Source organism: Solea senegalensis, unplaced genomic scaffold (genome assembly GCF_019176455.1).
Source record: "Solea senegalensis isolate Sse05_10M unplaced genomic scaffold, IFAPA_SoseM_1 scf7180000017382, whole genome shotgun sequence".
Lineage (NCBI taxonomy): Eukaryota > Metazoa > Chordata > Actinopteri > Pleuronectiformes > Soleidae > Solea > Solea senegalensis.
Genome location: NW_025322374.1, coordinates 1 through 9,220, shown reverse-complemented (window position 1 = coordinate 9,220; position 9,220 = coordinate 1). Strand labels below are relative to the sequence as shown.

Here is a 9,220-nt window from a genome sequence, read left to right as displayed (position 1 = left end):
AACGCCCAACTGTTCTGTTATGAGGCAAAGTCCGGCTGCCCCAAAAGATATCCTGTCAGAAGTGGGATTCGAACCCACGCCTCCATGGGAGACTGCGACCTGAACGCAGCGCCTTGGACCGCTCGGCCATCCTGACTTGGCGGGTAGCTGTGACTTGTCCAGACCGGGCTGCCCATTTGCATCTGAAGAACAAAAGATACTCTGTTGATGACGAGAATGTCCACATTCTGGCCAAGGGGGACATATGGTTTGAAAGGGGAATGAAATAACCTTATTTTTTTAGCCTAGAAAACCATCACACAACAGAGAAGGTGGCCTAAGACACCAACTATTAGTCACCTACAATGCTGCCCTTAGCTCTTTTCCATTAGGGGTCAACAAGCAAACCACTGACAAACAAAGGTGAACACCAACACACATTAGCAGAGTGGGTCTCTTGGATGAGAGGTGAAATATCTTCAACTTACCTCAAGCAAGACCACTTGATAAAAAGAAAATGAATGCAATGGCCGTGAAAAGTCCTGGGTTCAAATCCCAGAAAAGCCTTTCACACAATAATGTTTCAACCATGAAGTTTGTCCTTGCCAAATCTAACAGCCGTGGTAACGCAGGTTTGAAGAGGGTGGAGTTTAGTAGTTTAATTTGGGCACACACACCAGTGAGCAAACACATCCAATGCAAGCCAAGGACACTGGGCCTGCCTACGCCAAGGGAGCAATGGGTGTGAATGGGAGCGAGTTGTTTGCTATGGGGCATGCCAGTCCTTGACGTGTCCAGGGATTTGAACCACCAACTGTTCTGTTACTAGCCAAATGGTACTCCAGATAGTACAGCAGGTGAGGCGCAACAGAGGCAGACAGTCTTTAGTCAGCTTCCCCACCCCATTATACCAAAGGGGGCACTGAAGAAGGATCTGTTGGGAAGCTTTCTGACTTCTGAGCTGATCACAGCAACATGACAAACTTGCAGTCTTTTTCCAAGCTGTGCCACATTTCATTCTTCATCAATTTGGCTAGCGTAAATAGCAAAAAGACAGGTTCCACCGAGATTTGAACTCGGATTGCTGGATTCAGAGTCCAGAGTGCTAACCATTACACCATGGAACCACTGGGAACCACTGGGAACCACTGGGAACCACTGGGAACCACTGGGAACCACTGGGAACCACTGGGAACCACTGGGAACCACTGGGAACCACTGGGAACCACTGGGAACCCACCTGTGCAGTTGAAATGTTTTTAAAGTGTATAGAGTCAAGAAGGCCCTGCATTCAGGTGACAGTCTTTCCCTGAAGTTGTGGGTGAGAATCCTGCGTCTCTCAATAAAACTTTTCATCTGGATTGTGGTCTGGGCTGTTACAGAATACATCATACCACTCTGGTCAGAAGCTGGATTTTTACACTTATTCTGTGAGGTGTCTCTCAGGTGACCCCAACAACGGTCATTCCCAACTTGACTCAGGTGAAACTAACTACCCGGAAGTGGGTCAGAGTGTGAACGACCTGCGTTGTTCAATGTAACGTTTTCTTTACATGTATCCAGCTTACAGAGGCTAAATACCTGGATTTTTTTTTTTATCCACAAGACAGTCAGAAGTGAAGAAGCCTCGTGGATGAGCGTTAAAACATCTTCAACCTAACTCCAGCAAGTCTTGTTGTCCACAGCAAACTCCTGACAATGATCTGGATGTCTAAGAACCTTCACAGACAGAACATAAAACATAGTCCAACAGTATCTTTTCACAATTTCCCTTGTCTTTTTAACTTAATCTGGTGATATTGTAATAGTTCTCACATACAATCTGTAACAGGAGACCTACATATAAAATGGTGCAAGCTTCGTGGCTCGTTGGTCTAGGGGTATGATTCTCGCTTAGGGTGCGAGAGGTCCCGGGTTCAAATCCCGGACGAGCCCTATACAGCCCCCGTTCTTCTGTCAGGACGTCACGCTTACCTGCAACTTCTGCTCTGTTGGCTTTGCAATAGCAGGCGAAGGTCCTGGGTTGAAATCACAGATAAGCCTTTCACACAGCAGTGTTTCAACCATGAAGTTTGTCCTTGCCAAATGTACTGAATGACTCACACAGTCGAGCCCTATCTCAACTATAAATTCTGTTCTTACTAATGCGAGTTGTTTGTGACTGTGGTGGTATTGCACATTTAAAGTGGCAAACTCTATGAACCTGTCAACCATGATCAATAGGGATTTTGAATGAAAGTGAAGACTATTGAGAAATAAAGAGATTGGAAGGAGAGACCTACTTGACTCACCTTTATACAAAGAAAAGGAATCCTAAAACATGTTATCTTATCGTAATCTTAGGCCTTAGCAGACATGCTTCCCTGGAGAAATGAGTACATTTTGTTGGTCTTATTCTCTGGCGGAAAGAGGTCCCACATTCAAAATCCCACACAAAACATCCACTGAACTATTGCAAGCATAAAGCCTCATCAATGTAAGTCCTTTGTGAGTGAGGTGGAATTGCGGGTTTGCAGATGTAGACTCAAAAGCTCTGTGACCCATTCTTGATGAGTATTTCTCACATAAAATCTGTAACACGACACCTACATAGAATATTTCCCCTCTATAGAGGCTCGTTGGTCTAGGGGTATGATTCTCGCTTTGGGTGCGAGAGGTCCCGGGTTCAAATCCCGGACGAGCCCTCTGCAGGTGTGGTCCAATTATAACGTTTGAGATGTGGGAGTTCCCTGTTTCCTGGGACTTGTGCTACGATTCTTGCAGAAAGGCCTTTCACACAGCACTGTTTCAACCATGAAACCAGTCAAGTCTTTGCCAAGTGTAGTGAATGGAATCTCGCATGCTTAAAGAGTCGTTTAATTTGCGCACGCACACCGAATGCAGGGAATCCAAGGAGCAGTGGGCACCACCTGAGTACACCAAGGGAGCAATGGCTGTGAATGGGGGCAAGTAGTTTGCTATGGGCTAGGCCAATTGTTGACGTGTCTAGGGATTTGAACGCCCAACTGTTCTGTTATGAGGCAAAGTCCGGCTGCCCCAAAAGTTATCCTGTCAGAAGTGGGATTCGAACCCACGCCTCCATGGGAGACTGCGACCTGAACGCAGCGCCTTGGACCGCTCGGCCATCCTGACTTGGCGGGTAGCTGTGACTTGTCCAGACCGGGCTGCTCATTTGCATCTGAAGAACAAAAGATACTCTGTTGATGACGAGAATGTCCACATTCTGGCCAAGGGGGACATATGGTTTGAAAGGGGAATGAAATAACCTTAATTTTTTAGCCTAGAAAACCATCACACAACAGAGAAGGTGGCCTAAGACACCAACTATTAGTCACCTACAATGCTGCCCTTAGCTCTTTTCCATTAGGGGTCAACAAGCAAACCACTGACAAACAAAGGTGAACTCCAACACACATTAGCAGAGTGGGTCTCTTGGATGAGAGGTGAAATATCTTCAACTTACCTCAAGCAAGACCATTTGATAAAAAGAAAATGAATGCAATGGCTGTGAAAGGTCCTGGGTTCAAATCCCAGAAAAGCCTTTCACACAGCAATGTTTCAACCATGAAGTTTGTCCTTGCCAAATCTAACAGCCGTGGTAACGCAAGTTTGAAGAGGGTGGAGTTTAGTAGTTTAATTTGCGCACACACACCAGTGAGCAAACACATCCAATGCACGTTTTCTTTACATGTATCCAGCTTACAGAGGCTAAATACCTGGATTTCTTTTTTTTATCCACAAGACAGTCAGAAGTGAAGAAGCCTCGTGGATGAGCGTTAAAACATCTTCAACCTAACTCCAGCAAGTCTTGTTGTCCACAGCAAACTCCTGACAATGATCTGGATGTCTAAGAACCTTCACAGACAGAACATAAAACATAGTCCAACAGTATCTTTTCCCAATTTCCCTCGTCTTTTTAACTTAATCTGGTGATATTGTAATAGTTCTCACATACAATCTGTAACAGGACACCTACATAGAAAATGGCGCAAGGTTCGTGGCTCGTTGGTCTAGGGGTATGATTCTCGCTTAGGGTGCGAGAGGTCCGGGGTTCAAATCCCGGACGAGCCCTATACAGCCCCCGTTCTTCTGTCAGGACGTCACGCTTACCTGCAACTTCTGCTCTGTTGGCTTTGCAATAGCAGTCGAAGGTCCTGGGTTGAAATCTCAGAGTGTTTCAACCATGAAGTTTGTCCTTGCCAAATGTACTGAATGACTCACACAGTTGAGCCCTATCTCAACTACAAATTCCGTCCTTACTAATGCGAGTTGTTTGTGACTGTGGTGGTATTGCACATTTAAAGTGGCAAACTCTATGAACCTGTCAACCATGATCAATAGGGATTTTGAGTGAAAGTGAAGACTATTGAGAAATAAAGAGATTGGAAGGAGAGACCTACTTGACTCACCTTTATACAAAGAAAAGGAATCCTAAAACATGTTATCTTATCGTAATCTTAGGCCTTAGCAGACCTGCTTCCCTGGAGAAATGAGTACATTTTGTTGGTCTTATTCTCTGGCTGAAAGAGGTCCCACATTCAAAATCCCACACAAAACATCCACTGAACTATTGCAAGCATAAAGCCTCATCAATGTAAGTCCTTTGTGAGTGAGGTGGAATTGCGGGTTTGCAGATGTAGACTCAAAAGCTCTGTGACCCATTCTTGATGAGTATTTCTCACATAAAATCTGTAACACGACACCTACATAGAATATTTCCCCTCTATAGAGGCTCGTTGGTCTAGGGGTATGATTCTCGCTTTGGGTGCGAGAGGTCCCGGGTTCAAATCCCGGACGAGCCCTCTGCAGGTGTGGTCCAATTATAACGTTTGAGATGTGGGAGTTCCCTGTTTCCTTGGACTTGCGCTATGGTTCTTGCAGAAAGGCCTTTCACACAGCACTGTTTCAACCATGAAACCAGTCAAGTCTTTGCCAAGTGTAGTGAATGTGACCAAGCTGGAATCTCGCATGCTTAAAGAGTCGTTTAATTTGCGCACGCACACCGAATGCAGGGAATCCAAGGAGCAGTGGGCACCACCTGAGTACACCAAGGGAGCAATGGCTGTGAATGGGGGCAAGTAGTTTGCTATGGGCTAGGCCAATTGTTGACGTGTCTAGGGATTTGAACGCCCAACTGTTCTGTTATGAGGCAAAGTCCGGCTGCCCCAAAAGATATCCTGTCAGAAGTGGGATTCGAACCCACGCCTCCATGGGAGACTGCGACCTGAACGCAGCGCCTTGGACTGCTCGGCCATCCTGACTTGGCGGGTAGCTGTGACTTGTCCAGACCGGGCTGCCCATTTGCATCTGAAGAACAAAAGATACTCTGTTGATGACGAGAATGTCCACATTCTGGCCAAGGGGGACATATGGTTTGAAAGGGGAATGAAATAACCTTATTTTTTTAGCCTAGAAACCCATCACACAACAGAGAAGGTGGCCTAAGACACCAACTATTAGTCACCTACAATGCTGCCCTTAGCTCTTTTCCATTAGGGGTCAACAAGCAAACCACTGACAAACAAAGGTGAACACCAACACACATTAGCAGAGTGGGTCTCTTGGATGAGAGGTGAAATATCTTCAACTTACCTCAAGCAAGACCACTTGATAAAAAGAAAATGAATGCAATGGCCGTGAAAAGTCCTGGGTTCAAATCCCAGAAAAGCCTTTCACACAATAATGTTTCAACCATGAAGTTTGTCCTTGCCAAATCTAACAGCCGTGGTAACGCAAGTTTGAAGAGGGTGGAGTTTAGTAGTTTAATTTGGGCACACACACCAGTGAGCAAACACATCCAATGCAAGCCAAGGACACTGGGCCTGCCTACGCCAAGGGAGCAATGGGGGTGAATGGGCGCGAGTTGTTTGCTATGGGGTATGCCAGTCCTTGACGTGTCCAGGGATTTGAACCACCAACTGTTCTGTTACTAGCCAAATGGTACTCCAGATAGTACAGCAGGTGAGGCGCAACAGAGGCAGACAGGCTTTAGTCAGCTTCCCCACCCCATTATACCAAAGGGGGCACTGAAGAAGGATCTGTTGGGAAGCTTTCTGACTTCTGAGCTGATCACAGCAACATGACAAACTTGCAGTCTTTTTCCAAGCTGTGCCACATTTCATTCTTCATCAATTTGGCTAGCGTAAATACCAAAAAGACAGGTTCCACCAAGATTTGAACTCGGATTGCTGGATTCAGAGTCCAGAGTGCTAACCATTACAACGTGGAACCACTGGGTGCCACTGGGTGCCACTGGGAACCACTGGGAACCACTGGGAACCACTGGGAACCACTGGGAACCACTGGGAACCACTGGGAACCACTGGGAACCACTGGGAACCACTGGGAACCCACCTGTGCAGTTGAAATGTTTTTAAAGTGTATAGAGTCAGGAAGGCCCTGCATTCAGGTGACAGTCTTTCCCTGAAGTTGTGGGTGAGAATCCTGCGTCTCTCAATAAAACTTTTCATCTGGATTGTGGTCTGGGCTGTTACAGAATACATCATACCACTCTGGTCAGAAGCTGGATTTTTACACTTATTCTGTGAGGTGTCTCTCAGGTGACCCCAACAACGGTCATTCCCAACTTGACTCAGGTGAAACTAACTACCCGGAAGTGGGTCAGAGTGTGAACGACCTGCGTTGTTCAATGTAACGTTTTCTTTACATGTATCCAGCTTACAGAGGCTAAATACCTGGATTTTTTTTTTTATCCACAAGACAGTCAGAAGTGAAGAAGCCTCGTGGATGAGCGTTAAAACATCTTCAACCTAACTCCAGCAAGGCTTGTTGTCCACAGCAAACTCCTGACAATGATCTGGATGTCTAAGAACCTTCACAGACAGAACATAAAACATAGTCCAACAGTATCTTTTCCCAATTTCCCTTGTCTTTTTAACTTAATCTGGTGATATTGTAATAGTTCTCACATACAATCTGTAACAGGAGACCTACATATAAAATGGTGCAAGCTTCGTGGCTCGTTGGTCTAGGGGTATGATTCTCGCTTAGGGTGCGAGAGGTCCCGGCTTCAAATCCTGGACGAGCCCTATACAGCCCCCGTTCTTCTGTCAGGACGTCACGCTTACCTGCAACTTCTGCTCTGTTGGCTTTGCAATAGCAGTCGAAGGTCCTGGGTTGAAATCTCCGAGTGTTTCAACCATGAAGTTTGTCCTTGCCAAATGTACTGAATGACTCACACAGTCGAGCCCTATCTCAACTACAAATTCCGTCCTTACTAATGCGAGTTGTTTGTGACTGTGGTGGTATTGCACATTTAAAGTGGCAAACTCTATGAACCTGTCACCCATGATCAATAGGGATTTTGAATGAAAGTGAAGACTATTGAGAAATAAAGAGATTGGAAGGAGAGACCTACTTGACTCACCTTTATACAAAGAAAAGGCATCCTAAAACATGTTATCTTATCGTAATCTTAGGCCTTAGCAGACATGCTTCCCTGGAGAAATGAGTACATTTTGTTGGTCTTATTCTCTGGCTGAAAGAGGTCCCACATTCAAAATCCCACACAAAACATCCACTGAACTATTGCAAGCATAAAGCCTCATCAATGTAAGTCCTTTGTGAGTGAGGTGGAATTGCGGGTTTGCAGATGTAGACTCAAAAGCTCTGTGCCCCATTCTTGATGAGTATTTCTCACATAAAATCTGTAACACGACACCTACATAGAATATTTCCCCTCTATAGAGGCTCGTTGGTCTAGGGGTATGATTCTCGCTTTGGGTGCGAGAGGTCCCGGGTTCAAATCCCGGACGAGCCCTCTGCAGGTGTGGTCCAATTATAACGTTTGAGATGTGGGAGTTCCCTGTTTCCTGGGACTTGCGCTACGGTTCTTGCAGAAAGGCCTTTCACACAGCACTGTTTCAACCATGAAACCAGTCAAGTCTTTGCCAAGTGTAGTGAATGTGACCAAGCTGGAATCTCGCATGCTTAAAGAGTCGTTTAATTTGCGCACGCACACTGAATGCAGGGAATCCAAGGAGCAGTGGGCACCACCTGATTACACCAAGGGAGCAATAGCTGTGAATGGGGGCAAGTAGTTTGCTATGGGCTAGGCCAATTGTTGACGTGTCTAGGGATTTGAACGCCCAACTGTTCTGTTATGAGGCAAAGTCCGGCTGCCCCAAAAGTTATCCTGTCAGAAGTGGGATTCGAACCCACGCCTCCATGGGAGACTGCGACCTGAACGCAGCGCCTTGGACCGCTCGGCCATCCTGACTTGGCGGGTAGCTGTGACTTGTCCAGACCGGGCTGCCCATTTGCATCTGAAGAACAAAAGATACTCTGTTGATGACGAGAATGTCCACATTCTGGCCAAGGGGGACATATGGTTTGAAAGGGGAATGAAATAACCTTATTTTTTTAGCCTAGAAACCCATCACACAACAGAGAAGGTGGCCTAAGACACCAACTATTAGTCACCTACAATGCTGCCCTTAGCTCTTTTCCATTAGGGGTCAACAAGCAAACCACTGACAAACAAAGGTGAACTCCAACACACATTAGCAGAGTGGGTCTCTTGGATGAGAGGTGAAATATCTTCAACTTACCTCAAGCAAGACCACTTGATAAAAAGAAAATGAATGCAATGGCCGTGAAAGGTCCTGGGTTCAAATCCCAGAAAAGCCTTTCACCCAGCAATGTTTCAACCATGAAGTTTGTCCTTGCCAAATCTAACAGCCGTGGTAACGCAAGTTTGAAGAGGGTGGAGTTTAGTAGTTTAATTTGCGCACACACACCAGTGAGCAAACACATCCAATGCACGTTTTCTTTACATGTATCCAGCTTACAGAGGCTAAATACCTGGATTTCTTTTTTTTATCCACAAGACAGTCAGAAGTGAAGAAGCCTCGTGGATGAGCGTTAAAACATCTTCAACCTAACTCCAGCAAGTCTTGTTGTCCACAGCAAACTCCTGACAATGATCTGGATGTCTAAGCACCTTCACAGACAGAACATAAAACATAGTCCAACAGTATCTTTTCCCAATTTCCCTTGTCTTTTTAACTTAATCTGGTGATATTGTAATAGTTCTCACATACAATCTGTAACAGGACACCTACATAGAAAATGGCGCAAGGGTCGTGGCTCGTTGGTCTAGGGGTATGATTCTCGCTTAGGGTGCGAGAGGTCCCGGGTTCAAATCCCGGACGAGCCCTATACAGCCCCCGTTCTTCTGTCAGGACGTCACGCTTACCTGCAACTTCTGCTCTGTTGGCTT

General features: G+C 45.9%; 10 non-coding genes across 10 annotated transcripts; 5 read left to right on the top strand and 5 right to left on the bottom strand.

The window, feature by feature from the left end:
* Positions 1 to 53: 53 nt before the first annotated feature.
* On the bottom strand, positions 54 to 136 carry trnal-cag. The gene has a single exon. It is a non-coding gene; the product is annotated as a tRNA-Leu (tRNA).
* An 898-nt stretch (positions 137 to 1,034) lies between these two features.
* On the bottom strand, positions 1,035 to 1,106 carry trnaq-cug. Its single transcript has one exon. It is a non-coding gene; the product is annotated as a tRNA-Gln (tRNA).
* Positions 1,107 to 1,842: 736 nt separating this feature from the next.
* Positions 1,843 to 1,914, top strand: trnap-agg. Its single transcript has one exon. It is a non-coding gene; the product is annotated as a tRNA-Pro (tRNA).
* Positions 1,915 to 2,591: 677 nt separating this feature from the next.
* trnap-ugg lies at positions 2,592 to 2,663 on the top strand. The gene has a single exon. It is a non-coding gene; the product is annotated as a tRNA-Pro (tRNA).
* A 365-nt stretch (positions 2,664 to 3,028) lies between these two features.
* Positions 3,029 to 3,111, bottom strand: trnal-cag. Its single transcript has one exon. It is a non-coding gene; the product is annotated as a tRNA-Leu (tRNA).
* A 1,598-nt stretch (positions 3,112 to 4,709) lies between these two features.
* On the top strand, positions 4,710 to 4,781 carry trnap-ugg. The gene has a single exon. It is a non-coding gene; the product is annotated as a tRNA-Pro (tRNA).
* A 376-nt stretch (positions 4,782 to 5,157) lies between these two features.
* Positions 5,158 to 5,240, bottom strand: trnal-cag. Its single transcript has one exon. It is a non-coding gene; the product is annotated as a tRNA-Leu (tRNA).
* Positions 5,241 to 7,687: 2,447 nt separating this feature from the next.
* On the top strand, positions 7,688 to 7,759 carry trnap-ugg. The gene has a single exon. It is a non-coding gene; the product is annotated as a tRNA-Pro (tRNA).
* Positions 7,760 to 8,135: 376 nt separating this feature from the next.
* trnal-cag lies at positions 8,136 to 8,218 on the bottom strand. The gene has a single exon. It is a non-coding gene; the product is annotated as a tRNA-Leu (tRNA).
* An 867-nt stretch (positions 8,219 to 9,085) lies between these two features.
* Positions 9,086 to 9,157, top strand: trnap-agg. Its single transcript has one exon. It is a non-coding gene; the product is annotated as a tRNA-Pro (tRNA).
* Positions 9,158 to 9,220: the final 63 nt, after the last annotated feature.